Below are 18,318 nucleotides of genomic sequence, written 5' to 3' on the forward strand. Positions count from 1 at the left end.
GTGGTGAGGGTTGTGTGGGTACCAGGTGTGATCCCTGTGCTTGAGGCTGGCCTTATACATCCCCCCCCCCCTTACACACAGACCATTTGGTTGTAACTGTTGTGGGATCCCTCAATGGGGGAGCCAGTGCAGCAGTGGGTAAGGTACATACTCTGTAGTGTGGGTAAGTGTGTGGTGGTGGGCAGGGCCGCAGGACTGTGTGGGCTCCTTTTCCTCCATTTGTGATGAAAGTCTGATCATTCCAGGGTCCGCCAGGAAAGCAGGAGGATACTGGCCTCACGCTCCCGGTGTTGGCCCTGGTGGCCAGGGGTGTAGGGCTGATCTGGGGAGGTTGCCAGTGGTGGTGGCTGTGCTGCCCATTGACCGCTGTCCCTGCAGTGGGTCTGCTCCCACTGGGTGTGTGTGAGTCCTTCCTGGGGCATCACATTTGTCCCAAAATTCCAGGCTACATGGTCAGGTAGCCCGCTGGACCTGGGGGTCTCCCACAGGAGGATTCCTCTGGCATTTACATTGTCGCTGTAGAACCCGGTGTCCTTTAACAGTCTACTTCCTGTATACATGACACATTAGCTCCGATCATACATAGTCGAATCTACACTATTATCTCTTTACAATGTTACTTACAGCATTTACATCACTTTCCTGTATCTCGGTCGCTTCATACATGGTTACAGTTGTCATTTTAAAATTTCTATCATCATCATTAAGCATTACAAACTTGTTCTTAACATCACTTACACAAGCATACATTACATTTTTCTCATCAGATACTCCGGCATCACACTTCCACGTTACATTATCATACCTGCATTTGCTAACTGCATTTTTAACTTTAAAGTCCTTGTTATCTTTAGAGTGAAATTGTCCCTTTAAATTCTTTGGGTTACCGGTCTCCTTTAAGGGGGCCTTCCAATCCGATTCGCCGCACGGTGCAATGTGTCGCTCCTCCAATGCTGCCCCTCGTGGTCTGGTCATGGCCATTTTTAATTTAGGTTCTTTGCCTCGTGGTGCGGCCGCCATTTTCTCGCTCTCCTCCAGGTAGGCCATGGTGATCTTTTCCTTCTCAGGTTCAGTCTCAGACGTCGGGAATCCACTTTTTTCGATGATGTTCTTCTCTTTGAATCCTGCCACGGCCTGGAAGGTGGAGTCTGGACGTTCGGTTCTGGGGATCTCGCCACGGTGTTGTGAAGTCGTCACCACGCAGTCGAGCTGGACGGTGGGATTTCGAGGTGCAGCGATGGATCCATGTTCAGGACTGCATGGGATGTCGATTGCTGGAGCCCGAAGGCTGTCGTCACTTCGACCGACTTGGACCTGCTTCATCCAACTTCTTCCCAGCAGCATTGGACCATCGCCGGCAACAATCCACAGGGGGAGTTTGTTCATCACGCTGCCCTGGAAGACCTGGACGTCCACGCTGCCAACGACTGGGATATTGCCTTTGGTGTAGGTGAGCAGCTTCGCCTGAACAGGAGATAATTTTAGTCGTTTGATGGGATTGATCCAAAGTTTCTCAAAGGTCGTCTGGCTCATCAAAGACTGGCTCGCCCCTGTGTCGATCTCCATCGAAACTGGTACTCCGTTGATGTCTTCTTCCATCTTCCACGGGGAACTTTCGGTGGATCAGGTATAAATTCCCTACTCATCTTCCAGGGGTTGAGCAGCTTCATCTTCATCTGTGTTGGAGCCCCGGTGATCAGCCAACTCTTCAGCGAAGCGGTGAGTAAAGCTTTTTCTGCACATTCTCTGAAGGTGACCTTTCACGTTGCAGCCTTTGCAGGTATAGTCCTTGTAGTGGCACTGGTGGGCCCTGTGGTTTCCTCCACAGCGCCAGCATGGGGCTAGCCGGTTGGCCCCATGTGGCGAACTCAGGGTTGTGGGACTCGGGGCAGCATTTCTGCCTTTAGAAGTCACCATTCAGTTCACTGCGCTCGTTAGTTTAGAGTCCTGGGTGTAGGTCATCAATTGCCTGGAGTCACCGACCGAAATCATGTAGGCCTGGCTCACTTTAATTGCCTTCTGCAGGGTGACTGTGATGTCCGCAGAGAGCAGTTTGTGGAGGAGGCCCTCGTGGCCGATTCTGATAACAAATATGCCCCTTTGTGCTTCGTTAAGGTGGTCGCCAAAATCACACGGTGCAGCCAATCTTCTTAAATGTGCAGCATACTTAGCAATTTCTTGGCCTTCGGGTCGCCGGTGAGTGTAGAACTGGTGCCTGGCTGTGAGGATGCTTTCTTTGGGCTTTAGTTGCTCTTGTATTAAGGTTACAAGTTCCCCATAGCTCTTGGTTGTTGTCTTCGCTGGAGCTAGCAAGTCCCTGACGAGGCCATGAATAGTGGGTTCACAACTACTAAGCAGCATGGCCCTGCGCTTGTTCAGCAGTGTAGCCGGTATGTCCCCATCCAGGCCGTTGGTTATGAAGAAGTGTTCTAACCTTTCCACAAAGGCATCGCAATCTTCCCCATCAGTTAATTGTTGACAATTGCTGAGATTCGATATGTTGTGCGTGTAGTTCGTGACCTCATTGCCAGTTATTGTGTATGTAGGCACCTTGTTAATGACTCCATGAGGTAGGGGTATGGTACTCAAACTGTGAAGACAGCTCCTAGAGTGAGGACACCAAGAGATGAGCTCCCTTTTATACTGGGTTACCTGCAGTATGCACCCTCTGGTGTACAGGTAAGGCGTGTACAGGGTGAAGGTACATTCAGTGTTACATTATAAGCATGCATACATAACAGATAGCATCCGCTCGCAGAGGGAAGAGGTAGACATAGAGAAACAGAAAGCCAAAGAGGAGGAAGTCAAAGAGGAGGATGTTGGAGAGGAGGAAGATGCAGAAGGAAGGATGGATCACAAACAGCTCCTTTATAGCCAGGATACGCGGGATGGAATCATTGCCCTTCGATCCCAGTGAACACATCCCTAATACCCTTTTAACATTAATCGCACACCTTGTAAAGTCCTGTCCCCTCAGTACAGATTCACATGAGGCATATAGTGAAGTCAAGGTCACTCTGGACCTGCACCTTTATTTCATAGCTATGGAATGCTGCACTTGCCTGAGACATGTCTTTATATACCTGTCTCTTGCAAGTGTACCCCTGGTGGTAAGGTATGCTGGTGGTTACAGGTCATATCTTATTACAGTCATGTATAGCATGTTAGGATACAGTTATATATCATAATGTAAGATACATGACATCACCCTCCCCCAAGGTTTTATTGTCTTTATAGGTTCAGTCTCTCAGGTGGTCTACATTCTCGCGTGGAGCATCTGAGTTGTGGTTCAGTTGTTTGCCTTGGTGTCTGTTGTTCTTTGGTTGTTGGTATCTCGCCTGGGCTGTCTGTTTCGATTGGTGTGATTGTTGTTGACTCGCCTGGGCTGTCTGTTGGGATTGCCCTTTCCTCAGGTTGTTCCCTCTGTCTGTCCACCAGGTGTGGTGCGAGTTCCACATTGTAGTCTGCCTCTGGTTCCGCAGTGTTGGTAAATCTGCTTTTGACTTGGTCTGCATGCCTCCGGCAGGTTTTGCCATTGTCCATTTGTACTACCAGTAGCCTGTTTCCTTCCTTGCCCGTTACTGTCCCTGCAAGCCATTTGGGACCCCTGCTATAGTTTAGTACAAACACTTTGTCCATTATCTCATTCCATCTCCCCCTCGAATTTCTGTCATGGTACTCAGTCAGCTTACGGCGCTTTGCCTCAACGATTTCGTGCATGTCTGGGAGGATTAATGAGAGCCTTGTTTTTAAAGTCCTTTTCATCAATAGTTGCGCGGGGGGGATCCCGGTCAGTGAGCGCGGACGAGATCTGTATGCCAGCAGCAGTCGTGACAGGCAACCCTGGAGCGTGGGACCTTGGATTTTAAGCATGCCTTGTTTAATGATTTGCACTGCTCTCTCCGCCTGGCCGTTGGAGGCCGGCTTGAACGGTGCCGTCCTGACATGATTTATGCCGTGGTCAATTATAAAGTCTTGGAATTCTGCGCTGGTGAAGCACGGACCATTGTCACTGACCAATATGTCAGGGATTCTGTGCATTGCAAACATGGTTGCGATGCTCTCCACAGTGGTGGAGGTTGTGCTCGAGTTTAAAATGGTGCATTCGATCCACTTTGAAAATGCATCTACAACTACGAGGAACATTTTGCCCATGAATGGGTTCGCATAGTCTACGTGCATCCGCGACCACAGTTTGGTAGGCCAGGGCCAGGGGCTCAGTGGAGCCTCCCTGGGGGCATTGCTGAGTTGGGCACAAATGATGCACCTTTGGATGCAGAGCTCCAAGTCCGCATCAATACCTGGCCACCAGACGTGGGATCTGGCTATGGCCTTCATGAGAATGATCCCCGGGTGCTCGCGGTGGAGCTCCCGGACAAATGCCTCTCTGCCTCGCAGAGGCATGACTACTCGGCTGCCCCACATCAGGCAGTATGCTTGTAGTGATAGCTCATGCATGCTCCTGTGAAAGGGTTTTAATTCCTCGGGGCAGGCATCACGAGCCTCTGCCCAGTCACCGGTTAGGACACATCTTTTTACTAAGGATAACGTGGGGTTGCTGGCTGTCCAGGCTCTGATTTGGCGAACCGTAATGGGCGAACCTGTGGACTTAAAGGCATTGATTGCCATGACTATCTCACAGTCCTGTTCATCAGACCCTTCTGTGTTCGCCAGGGGTAGCCTGCTGAGCGCGTTGGCACAGTTGTCTGTGCCTGGTCTGTGCCTTATGATATAGTCGTAGGACGCCAGCATGAGTGCCCACCGTTGAATTCGCGCCAAGGCGTTGGCGTTTATTGCCTTGCTCTCAGATAGGAGGGACGTGAGGGGCTTGTGGTCAGTTTCTAATGCGAACTTGGGCCCGAAAATGTATTGGTGCATCTTTTTGACACCGTACACGCATGCGAGCGCCTCCTTTTCTACCATTCTGTACCTGCGCTCTGCCCGTGAAAGTGACCTGGAGGCATAAGCTGTAGGTTGTAATTTGCCCGCACTATTGACATGTTGCAAAATGCACCCCACCCCATATGCTGACGCATCGCATGTGAGAACTAGCTTTTTACCTGGGTCAAAGAAAGTCAAAGCACTGTTGGAACACAGAAGGTTGCGTGCCTTATTGAAGGCGCGTTCCTGGGCGTCCCCCCAAAACCAATCGCACCCCTTCCTGAGTAGCACGTGGAGAGGCTCCAGCAGCGTGCTTAAGTTCTGCATAAAGTTCCCAAAGTAATTGAGTAGCCCGAGAAAGGCACGCAGTTCTGAGACATTCCGGGGCCTGGGTGCCAGACGAATTGCTTCTGTTTTGGACTCTGTTAGGCGGATTCCATCAGCGGCAATCCTTCTGCCCAAAAACTCAACTTTGGGTGCGAGAAACAGGCACTTGGAATTCTTGACTCGTAGGCCTACCAGATCCAACCGCTTTAGTACTTCCTCCAAATTACGGAGATGGGAGTCGATGTCCCTGCCTGTGATAAGTATGTCGTCTTGAAATACAACCGTCCCCGGGATGGACTTGAGCAGACTCTCCATGTTGCGCTGGAATATGGCAGCTGCCAACCTGATGCCGAATGGGCATCGATTGTACATGAAAAGGCCTCGATGTGTTGATGGTGGTGAGTAGCTTGGATTCCTCGGTCAATTCTTGCGTCATATACGCAGATGTGAGGTCTAATTTTGAGAAAAGTTTACCTTCAGCCAATGTGGCAAATAAGTCCTCCGCTCTGGGCAGCGGGTACTGGTCCTGTAGGGAGACTCTGTTTATAGTAGATTTGTAGTCCCCACAGATTCGTACGGATCCATCAGGCTTCATGACTGGGACGATGGGACTTGCCCAGTTGGTAAATTCCACAGGTGATATAATGCCTTCCTGCAGAAGCCTGTCTAGTTTGTGTTCAATCTTTTCCCTCATCACATAGGGTACAGCTCTGGCCTTGTGATGGACCGGTCTAGCATCCTGTGTGATGTAGATTTTGACTTTGGCCCCTTTGAAAGTGCCCACACCTGGCTGAAAGAGATGTTCAAATCACTTTATAACTGTTGAGCAGGAGATCCGTTCCTCTAATGACATGGCATGGACATCATCCCATTTCCAGTTTAGTTTTGCCAGCCAGCTTCTCCCCAGCAGTGCTGGGGCGTCTCCGTGGACAATCCACAGGGGAAGTCGGTTCACTGTCCCTTTGTGTGTGACAGAGAGCATGGCGCTGCCGAGGACTGGTACAATTTCTTTGGTATAGGTCCTTAGTGTGGTGTCGACCCTTGTGAGTTTTGGTCTGTCTCTTTTATGCGGCTATAGTTGTTCAAAGTGTTGAGTGCCCATGAGAGATTGACTCGCTCCCGTATCCAGCTCCATGTTGACAGATATCCCGTTGAGTAGGACCCTCATCATTATAGGAGGCATCCTGTTGTAGGAGCAGCGGCCATTGATCGTGTTGACCCGCTGTACATCGGTGTCCCGGGTACTGTCCCCACCATGTTCTGGTCCGCTTTCCGACCCATCTGATTCGTATACCAGCCGAGCTGCCGTTTTTTTGCACATGTGGGCCAAATGCCCTGTATATTCACAATTTCTGCAAACAGCCTGCTGAAATCGACATCCCCTTGATGAGTGCCCACCCCCACACCTCCAGCACAGATCTATTGTTTAAAGTGTTCCCAAAGAATGAGCTGCGTCTGGCTGATCTCTCTTGAGCTTCTCTCAGTTTGTAGTTGATTGCTCGCATTGTGCGTTGATGAGGTGTGAACGGCCATTCCTGTGGCCCTTGATGGCTTCTGCCTGCTGTCGAGAGCCTGTTCTCCCGGTTTTGTCTGTGTGTGGGGGTAGCAGCTTGTTTAGTGCTGTGAACTTCTTGTTCCGATATTTCGTTAGTTGTCGTACCTGCAATGTAAATCAACCTTGTTTCTTCTTCCCCTGCCAAGAATGTCTGTGCAACCAGTGCTGCTGCCTCTAAGGTCAGGTTCTTGGTCTCTTTGAGCTTTCGGAACATGCCTGCGTGACCTATTCCTTCAATGAAAAAGTCTCTCAGCATTTCTCTTTTCAGTTCATCGGAGAACTCACATAAACTAGCCAACCTCCGAAGTTCCGCCACGAAATCGGGTATGCTCTTGCCCACACAGCGTCTGTAGTTGTGGAACCTGTGTCTGACCATGTGTAGGCTGCTCGCTGGCTTCAGGTGGTCTCTTACCAGTGTGCTCAATTCTTCAAACGACTTGCTTGCTGGTTTCTCGGGTGCCAACAGATCCTTCATTAAAGCGTATGTTTTCGAGCCACAGCTGGTCAAGAGATGGGCTCTTCTCTTGTCTGCCTTATCATCACCTAACCAGTCTTTGGTTACAAAGCTTTGCTGGAGCCTTTCTATAAAGTCCTCCCAATTGTCTCCCGCATTGTACTTTTCATCTGATCCGTTGTTCGCCATTCTGTGGATTCTGTATTCCCGTAACTCGTCGCCATTGTAAAGTCCTGTCCTCTCAGTACAGATTCACACGAAGCATGTAGTGAAGTCAACGTCACTCTGGACCTGCACCTTTATTTCACAGCTCTGGAATGCTGCACTTGTCTGAGACCTGTCCTTATATACCTGTCTCTTGCAAGTGCGCCCCTGGTGGTCAGGTATGCTGGTGGTTACAGGTCATATCTTATTACAGTCATGTATAGCATGTTAGGACACAGTTATATATAATAATGTAAGATACATGGCACTCCTTATCTTCCATCTGTTACTTTCCAACACAACATCCTCTTGGCCACAATAAAAGCCACCATAAAGCAAATTTTCTAGTCCAACTTTATAATGTCTATCCATCCAATGTGATGTCAGGAAATCAACTCATCACCCATATGCATTCTCTTAGTGACTGCCTTGTATGTGACTTTGCCCATGCTACTGATGTCATGCAGTGCTACTCCAGTGGTTGCAGCATGGCTGGTGGAAGGTTGCTGACTTTTAGTGGGGGACCCTACAAATGGTCTTGCTGGTTGACCTTCAGGAGTTGGTTGCCACGAGCATCAAATAAATCTTCTTTTTCTTCACTCTCCTCTCCCTCTTCTTGGTCAACCACTGGCTGGGCAGGCTACATTTCTTGGGTGTGTGAAATGAGGAAGGCACAAGGGTGTAGTTGTAGTGACAAGAGGGTGGGAAAGAGGTGCATACTAGAAGGAGGATAATGTATGTGGATACCAGCATCTTGTATCCTTTCAGCCCCCACTGCTGGTCAAGGGCTCAACCGTGCTCCTGCCAAGAATGGCCTGCACCGTCTCCTCTAAGGAGGTGAGGTGAGGCTAGAAATGGGGGATGTGCCTCGTGATTGGTGCAGATTGTTGGTAGGTGAGTGATTGGGGATGGGGCCGTGCATTGAGCAGTGTGTGAGGCTAGTGGTGCAGTTGGTAGGAGATAGTTTTTGAAGATGCATTCACTGACCTTTACTAGTGGTCTGAGGTCATGAAGCTTCTTTGGACATTGGAACCAGATGGTGGGGGGCGACACTGCTGGCAGTGACAGCCTCGGTGATGTGGTCCCACATCATTCATTCTGGAGGGCCTCCTGGCCTCTGTGGGTAGAGGGCCTGTCTTGCAGTGTTGGCCCCGCCCCTCTGTATAAAGCTGGAGTGCTGCGTGTGAGACCCTGGGTGACCCTTCCCTGGCTTGCTGAGACATTTGTGGTAGTGCTGAAGCATGTTTCCCCTTATTTGAGGTTAGGAAAGGAATTCAGTTTTAAGAGGTGAATATTCATATTTGGGCCTTTTTAATGTTAAATATTAAGGCAGAAAAGGCTAAAAATTGCATTGTTTCAGCATTTATTCTGTATTGCTTTCGTGTGCATGGCCCCCTTAATTCTCAGACCACTTCATTGCCCACAATTCCTTGCGAGCTCCACACAGCCTCGGACGCTGCACCCCCACACACACGACTTTGCCTCGGATGCCTCCAGCAACGCCACCAGGATGGCGTTATACGGCAGGTAAGTGCTGCACCAACAATCTCCATCCTCCCCAGAACAATTTTGCCCCATTAGTATTGCGGCCTTTTTCAATGGCCATTAACTTCAGTTGCCAGTGACAGCGGCAACTTTCCTGGCTAAAACTAATTTCTCTCCCAAAGTATTTAATTTCTCATTGATCCATTTAATTAATTAATTCTGAAAGATCCTTTAACATGGAGGGGAGAAGTTTAATCCCCAAAAACGGATAGTTTTGGGTCAGGAAGTAGAAATGTAAAAAAATTTCCAATACAATGCCAACCCGCCTCATGTTCTGAGAGATGGGCAACCAATCCGCTCTCAGGTGGCGGGTCGGTCATTGAAACCTTTTAAGGAGGCTGCATGCCTCCATTTTAACAAGGTTTCTATTTTTAACTACTGTGGGCCATGTTTCTCTGGCCTCGGGAAACGTGACAGATAAAAGGATGTGAGAAGGCTGGGTCTATAAGGTAAGTGCCTTTACAGCACTGCTTGTGGGCCAGGAGGAGCAGGGGTGTTTCCTCTAGGCCCAAGAAGCAAACCTGTAAACCCACCCCCTCGCCCCACAGCCACCACAACGATCTCCTTCAGACCCACCCCCCCCCAAGATCACCCCAACCCCGCCTTCCATTTGCCCTCGACCACCCCCCCCTCCCCCCCCCCCGTGATCACTGATCCTGCCCGATCTCCCCTGCAATCACCAACCCCCTCATCACTGACCCCCCAATCTTCCCCTGTGATCTGTCAGTGTCCCCCACACCCCTGCAATCCCGACCCTCCTCCGGCTCCCCCATCTCTCACCACCCCATGATCTCTTTCCCTCCACCACCAATAAACCTACCTACTTCTGGGCTGCAGCCTTGCCCTGCAGGATTTCCTCACCTGCCAGATAGTCTAGCCTGTCAATCAGGCTGGCTCTCGTGTGGGGAACCTGGGGAGAGAAAAATATCACACATGTCCTGGAGTTAAGACTCCACGGCGTTCGGGGAAACCCGCACTTCTGGGTTTCCTGACACTCCAAAACCTTGCCCCCGTAAATATTGGGGCCATTGTTCCTTCTGTAAGAGAAAAGAAGCTGATTTAAATGGGGCCCTGAAGGAAATGTTCAACAGTCATAATTTGGAACTGTAAACATAAATTCAGCAGCCAAAACAAAATCTGTTATTAATAATCAGAGACAGATTCTGCTTCTTTTCTGAAGTTTAGCTTTTTCTTTGTATTTGATCAGTTTGATTTATAATTTAGCTGCAACAGAAGTGATCTCAAAATAAATTCAAAGAATAATGGTGCTATCTTTGGTGTTAAGCTTTGTTGCATTGCTTACTCAGGAATGAAATAGTGTATGAAGCTTATTACTTAATCTAATGCACATCAATACAAAGCAAGACAGCTAATAAAACATGTATTAAAGAATGGCATTTCTGGCTATATTCTAATTTTTTAGGGTGATTGTTTCTTTATTAGTTAAAAATGGAAAAAAAACTGCAAATGCTGGAAATCTGAAATTTAATGCTGGAAATAGCAGGTCAATCAACATTGGTAAAGAGAAAAGACAGGTTTTAACATTACAAAATCATGCTGCCATAACTTTGTTGGAAGTGCAGCGGAAACCCCAATATGTTATGAATCTCATTAAATAAAGGAACATAAATCCATGTGGCAGTCAAAGTTTGAGATCTAAAGACTGTCGGGAAATGATTTGAGATGTTTGTGCTACCCCATATGGTGTAGCTCTAAGAGAAAAAATTTAAAATACAGGAAACTCTTGTTTATCCGGATATGAATGTAACGGAAAACCCACCGTAACGGAATTTAAAATAACTGTCACACACGTGAGTATCGCGCTCACTTCAACTCTCGCAAATGTGAACAGGTTGCTCAATTACATATAAATCGTGGACTTCTTTCTCACTTTTCAATTGCCACACGCATTGAAAGCAGTTCAAGCAGTGGGTGCACAATTTAAAATGTCGTGTGACAGCACTAAAAGGAAACGACAAGTATTGAGCATTCAGCAGAAATTAGAAATTATAAAGAAGTCTGAAGCTGGCAGAAATGTGCGTACTTTGATGGACGAATATGAAGTTGGATCATCAACAATTTATGATATCAAGAAGCAAAAGAAAGATTTAGAAAGTTTCACCGCTGCTTCTGAATCTTCCGTCAAGTCGATGTCCCGCAATAATTTGCAAAAGCCGAAGCTTGACAAACTAAACCAAGTACTTTATGAATGGTTTTCTTTGAAACGGTCTGAAGGTGTGGCAATTTCAGGGCCAATGATTATAGCAAAGGCCAAGGACTTCAAGATGAAAATGAATTTAACTGAAGAGTGCATTTTTCCAGAAGGCTGGCGCACATGTGTTAAACAGCACCACGGCATTCACCAGCTGGATGTGACGGGCGAAAAAAAACAGCAGACAATGAGGCCGCACAGAATTATTCAAGAACATTTGCTTAAAAGGTGCAGGAAATGAAATTGACTGCAGATCAAATATACAACGCCGATGAGACTGACTTAGTATGGAAGTGTTTGCCAACTGCTACGTTGGCTGCAGCAGGGGAGAAGGAAGCTGTAGGCTTTAAAATGAATAAGGAGAGGTTAACAATCTTGAATTGTGCCAATGCCTCTAGAGAACATAGACTTCCACTTTTAGTTATTGGCAAATCAAGGAAACTACGTGCTTTAAAAAGAATTGCTCATTTACCAGTTAACTATAAGGCTCAGAAAAGTGCTTGGATGGATAAGGACATATTCATGGAATGGTTTTCAACAGAATTCATCCCCCAAGCTCGAGAAAACATGAAGAAAATAGGCAAACCTAATGGAAAGTGTGTGCTGCTTTTGGACAATTGCAGAGCACACCCACGAGTCAAAATTAGTGTCCAGTTGTGGCAACATCTTCGCATGCTATTTGCCCCCCAATGTGACCTCGCTCATTCAACCTATGGATCAGGGTGTCATACAAAACTTCAAGTGCCACTATAGGAATAACTTCATGTGCAAATTGATTAATAGCAATCAATCAATCTCTGATTTCCAGAGAGCATACAATATTAAAGATGCCATCCATGCATGCTCGCTGGCATGGAGAGAAGTAAAAAATGCTACATTGGTGCAAGTTGTGGCCCAATGTCATATTCGAAGACAGTGCTTCTAATGACGAAGAATTCGAAGATTTCTATGTAAGGGCTAATAAAAAACAGGTTGTAAAAGAAATCGTGGAGATTGTCAGCAGTGCACACGAAACAAATCCCTAGCAGAAGATGACATTGCTAAGTGGATAGATGTTGACATCGAAACTGATGTAACACAAACTTACGCTGACGAGGAACTTATCGGCATAGACACCAATAAAGACAAATCTGACGAAGAGATGAGCGATTCAGACAATGAAATTGAAGAAAAACAAAAAAAGACTTGGACACGTGCTGAAGAAGCAATGAAATATGTTGTTTTTTTGAGGAGAATTCTCATTTTACTTCTCACGAGGTTCTGCAAACTCATATCATCCACAACATTTTAGTTAAGAAGAAAATAAATTCATTTAAACAAGCAGATATAAGATCGCTATTATAAAAATCAATCTGAGTTTTAACAGAATAAATTAATTTTTAATTTCGAAATGTAATTAATCAATTTTCATTTATTTTATTACGTTCACATTGAAATAACATGAACTAAATCTTCGTGGGCGGGTCTATCACCTTTAAATATTAACTTTAAAATGTAAACTCGCCCTATCGGAGAATTCGTTTACCCGGAATTGCCGAATCCCTGAGCGATCTGGATAAACGAGAGTTTACTGTCCATAAGATTTTGAACTATTAACACAAATGTTCATTAAAAGATCAAAGCCAGCTAACTTGAACATGAAGTAGAGTTGGGAAATCATTGGTTTGTCCCTACTATAAGGAGATAGCCAACAGAATAATTATGGGAATTAAGAATAAGGATAGAACCTCTAGAGTGGATCCTGCTGTGATAAATTACGCATTTAAAACACAACTACAATCAATTGTACTCCATCAATGGAAAACGCATAGAGCAATCACTGCACTTCTTTGCAGAAATTCTGTTCAAATAGATGAATTAGTTCAACAACCTATAATGGTCTCCTATTCTGCACAAACCCACACTCACCTATCATGCTTATCCTTGCCAACCGTCATTGACTCTCCATTCCTCAACATATCAACTTAAGAATTCTTGTCCTCGTCTACAAATCTCTCCATGGTCTTGCTCAATCCTACCTCTGTAACCTCATCCATTTCTGTATCGTTAATTACATGCCTGCTCACATCCTCGGCATGGTCCATTGTGCGGTTCCTCTTCCCTATGCTCTGCTATCAGTGGCAAAGCCTTCAACCATCTCAGCTCTATACTCTGGAGCTCATTCTCAACCCCCCACCCCATTCCTGCTTCATCTCTCCTCACCTTCAATAGTCTCCTAAAAGCCCACCTCCTCCATGACACCGAGAGTCACTAAAACTCCTCCTCCTACATGTGCCTCTTCCACAATGATGAACTCCACACTGTCATTAATGTGAGTCAGCCACAATGATTTCTAAACCATGGCTCTGACATTTTCAATTTGCATGTTTTAATGATGAACAGTTTTTTTTAATTTGGGGTCAATGGATTCACTTCTACTTGTTATGATGCAAAATTTGGATAATTGCAGCTCGACACTGCTTGAATCACTAAAGTTCATATTGATTTCTCAGAACTATGGGCCCAAATTTCCCCATGAGTTGCTCCGTTTTTTTTGGTGTAACTTGATTTTTCTGGTGTATCTTTTTAGTTGGAAATATGGCCATTTAATTTACACCAGTGTAAGTGAGTTAGTTAGGTTTTTTGTTAGGTCAGTTTTTTTTTCAAAAGTGGGTGTTCCCAGCCACTTACACCATTTATGCCAATTTGGCCAGAAAAAATTGTACTAATCTAACTTAGGGCAACGTATATGTCCACTTTTGTCCGCACAGAAAGACCTTTAGTTACAGTTAAGGAATCGGCGCAAGTAACTACATTTAAAGCACCACCAAGCACCAAATGAAGCATAAAAAGTAACAAACAATTAATTAACAAATAAAATAGAAGGAACCCTGCCCCTAAAGCACCAAGACCAAAGTATTAAGCAATCAATAAATAACAAATAAAAAAATAGAAGGAACCCTGCACCTAAAGCACAAAAATCAATCAGTAAGTAACAAATAAAAAATAGAAGTCCTACCTTAGGGAACACAGCGGGCTGCCGATGAGGGAGCCCATTCGGCCAGAGCTAGGGACAGCGTGCTTTGGGCCCTCCCACACAGCCTGCAGCGCCGTTTGCAGAAATGGCCTGCTAGGAGCTACTGCACATGCGCGCAGACTCTAGCACGCATGTGCAGAGGTCCCGGCACTGTTTTCAGCGACGGGACCTAGCTCCGCCCCCAATCCATTGGGCCACACTGCGCCACAACTGAGGAGAGGCTGAGGAGTGGCCAAATTATGGAGGGCTTTTTTCGGCGGTTTTGGAGGCGGTCAAAAGTGGCACAGATTGAGTGAGGGCGCCAGAAAAAGAGGTTAGGGATATTTGGGCCCTATGTTTGCAATTCCCTTCAGGGTATCAGAAACGGCAATGTGGCTCACTTTCATTGAATCTATTTCCACTTTACACACCCTTTTCCAAAAGCTGAAACCTACATTGATAGGGAAATTAATAATGGATGACAAATTAAACACACTGAACAATGCTGTTTGAGAGCGCTGTTGGACAATCAGAAGCATTGCTAACACTCAGAAACTCAAAATCAAAAGCAAATTACCTGCGCATGCTGGAAATCTGAAATATAAACAGAAAATTTTGGAAATACTCAGCAAGTCAGGCAGCATTTGTGGAGAGAGAAACAGAACTTATGTTTCAGATCAATGACCTTTCCTCCAAAGCTCAACATGCATGCATTAGCACAAATAGTGTATGACAAGAAGATTGAGATGAGTGAGAAATGTGTCCTATATGCCTGAAGACTGGTAGCCATGGAAGATTATGGAATGTATCTTAGGTGCGAAAAGACCACGTGAAAGACCAATGCTGAGATGGTTACAATGTGTCAGGAAGAACTAAATGGTAAGACTGTTGCAGGAGATGACAAAGTGAAGATTATGATGGCGTTCTTGTGGTAACCTTGACCAGCCTACTTATGACAAATGATCTGAAAGTGAAGGCAGTCATTGCTAAAGTATATAAGAATTTCCAATGGGAAAGCGTACTTGGCAGGACTCTAGCCTTTTTCTTCTTCTGTTTGTCCTCTTTCTAGCGTCATTGCGATTAGCAAGAAGTGAGATTTTTTAAAAGAGCCAAATTGTTAGTGAAATCCACAAGATTTCCTCTTATGCAACCAACAAAACAATTTCTTGTCAAAGCCACTCAGCTCCTTTCACAATTGATATACTTACTTATGTTGTAAAGTAAATGTCAAAGAACAGTTTCTTGTTTTGAGTTTGTACCTCAGCTTTTAATAACTTTCCCTTTTAAAGGTCTAAAGATCTATAAGCAATTGTGCATTAAATTTTGGCCAGACTTGTGGTTACAACTCTTGATTTTAACTGTCTGAAAATGTCTGCTTATTTTCCTGGCAAGGATTCATTTTACTACCTGTTCTCCCTAGTTACTAATTTAATAAAGTAAATTTATAGCAATATAGAGTTTCTTAGCTAGCTTAGAGACTTAAAAAACTGTAGTGCTCGCCAACCAATTACCTACCTGCTGCCCCGTGATGTCACTCCTTGATTTTTTTTGTTTGAAAGCTCTTCATAGCTCCGCTGATACCGCTCCTCCCACCACTCCTCCCGCCACTCCTCAAACCACTCCTCCCGCCACTCCTCAAACCACTCCTCCCACCACTCCTCCCACCACTCCTCCCGCCACTCCTCCCACCACTCCTCCCGCCACTCCTCCCACCACTCCTCCCACCACTCCTCCCGCCACTCCTCCCACCACTCCTCCTGCCACTCCTCTCATTGCTCCTCCCACCACTCCTCCCGCCACTCCTCCCACCACTCCTCCCGCCACTCCTCCCACCACTCCTCCCGCCACTCCTCTGATAGCTCCTCCCACCACTCCTCCCACCACTCCTCCCACCACTCCTCCCACCTCCTCCCACCACTCCTCCCACCACTCCTCCCGCCATTCCTCCCGCCACTCCTCCCGCCACTCCTCCCGCCACTCCTCCCGCTACCTCTCCCACCACTCCTCTCATTGCTCCTCCCGCCGCTCCTCCCACCACTCCTCCCGTCCACTCCTCCCGCCACCTCTCCCGCCACTCCTCCCGCCAGTCCTCCCACCACTCCTCCCACCACTCCTCCCACCACTCCTCCCGCCACTTCTCTCATTGCTCCTCCCGCCGCTCCTCTCATTGCTCCTCCCACCGCTGATCCTGCTTCTCTCGTACATCGGGTTTTCAGTAAGTCTCCATTGCTTTGAATAGTTGATAGCTAGAAAAATGCTATAAAAGCTACCATTTAACAGCTGTTCATTTTCCAATGCTAGAAGCTGGAGCCTCCAGGATTTGGAATACACTTTTGAGCTTTACGCAGGTTAGAAGTGTTTGGAGTATACTCTCTATCCACTGTCACCTCTTTGGAACAACCTCTCTCATGACTGACTGATCATTTCTGCCATCTCAATCTCACCTGCCATCTATTCCATGAGCATCGGTGTCCTTGAAAAAATCTCACCTTGGTCCTCAGAATTCCACCACGATCAGCCCCTGTCATGTATGTAACCTCTATGTAACACCACTGCAATACTGTATATACTTAAGCAATGCACACCTTGAGCACAGGGGGAGGTCCCACGCAGGGTCATCACTTCTTGGTCCTGTGAATAAAGGTGCAGGTCACAGAGTGACCTTGTCCATAGAATGTGCCTTGTTTGGGTTTTGTGCCATTGAATAAGGACATTACATTGGCGACGAGAGACAGGAATCAACGACCCACGAGAATGGCCACCGGTAGCACAGAGGAATGGTACTGTGTTGGTGAGGACTGGGACGATTTCATTGAGAGGCTTCAGCAGAGTTTTGTCACGAAAGACTGGCTGGGAGATGCAGCGGCCGACAAGCGAAGGGCCCATCTGCTGACCAGCTGCAGACCTACGACTTAGGCGCTCATGAAGGGCCTACTAGCACCCGAAAAGCCAGTGGACAAAACCTTTGAAGAGCTCAGCAAACTAATCGGGGAGCATCTCAAACCGGCGAGCTGCGTACACATGGCCCGACACAGATTCTAGACCCACCGACGTCGTGAAGGACAAAGCATACCGGACTTCGTTGCGGATCTCTGGCGTTTGGCCAGCCTTTTTAAGTTCACAGACGCCTGCAGGGGGGAGTTGTTAAGGGACTTCTTTATTGAGGGCATCGGTCATGCGGGGATTTTCCGAAAGTTAATTGAGACCAAGGACTTGACTTTGGAAGTGGCGGCATTGATGGCTCAGACTTTCATGGTGGGTGAGGAAGAAACCAAAATAATATACGCGCGCAATTCTGTCTCCAACGCAGCGGGGGATCAGGAAGTCAATATCATAAACGCGATTCAGAGCCCCGCAGGCAGGCAAGGGCAGTTCGACACACCCCAGGCAGCAATAAACCCCAGAGTAAGTTTTCAACAGAGACAATGGCAGGCTGAACGGACATTTACGCCATCCCAGTGGACAATGCGGTCCGGGATGGGGCCATTGACACCCACTAACAGGGTACTCAAGGGCAGTCAAAGGGACAGTCAGCGAGGAATACCGGGTCATAGCTCCTTTGTTCACAACAATGGGAATCTCAGCTCATGCTGGAGGTGTCGGGGCAAACACTCTGCCAGGACTTGCAGGTTTCAACAATTTGTCTGCAGAAATTGCAACCTCAGTGGCCATTTAGCTCGAATGTGCAGGAAGCCTGTAACCAGGCTAATTTATGAGGCGGATGGACCAGAAGAGGGGTCTGTGAGGCAGGATGACTCTTGGGGCAAATCAATGGACGCTAAAGTTCAGCGGGTTCATGTGGCAAACATTCACAGCTCATATACCAAAACGCCACCAATGATGATGAAGGTTTTATTAAACGGCATCCCTGTACGCATGGAGCTTGATACGGGGGCCAGCCAGTCACTCATGAGCATTCAACAATTCGAAAAGCTATGGCCACTCAAAGCCAGTAGACCCAAACTAGAATGCATTGAGACACAACTACGGACGTATACCAAAGAAATCATTCCAATACTAGGCAGTGCAATGTTGGCGGTCACACACAATGGATCAGTGAACCGGCTGCCACTCTGGATTGTCCCGGGCAATGGTCCTGCACTGTTGGGGAAGGAGCTGGTTAGCTGAGATGAACTGGAAATGGG

The 18,318-nt window shown here is 46.9% G+C and overlaps 1 pseudogene; it reads left to right on the forward strand.

The window, feature by feature from the left end:
* Positions 1 to 10,912: 10,912 nt before the first annotated feature.
* LOC139264137 (jerky protein homolog) lies at positions 10,913 to 12,103 on the forward strand (annotated as a pseudogene).
* Positions 12,104 to 18,318: the final 6,215 nt, after the last annotated feature.

Source organism: Pristiophorus japonicus, chromosome 5 (genome assembly GCF_044704955.1).
Source record: "Pristiophorus japonicus isolate sPriJap1 chromosome 5, sPriJap1.hap1, whole genome shotgun sequence".
In the NCBI taxonomy this organism is placed as follows: Eukaryota; Metazoa; Chordata; class Chondrichthyes; family Pristiophoridae; genus Pristiophorus; species Pristiophorus japonicus.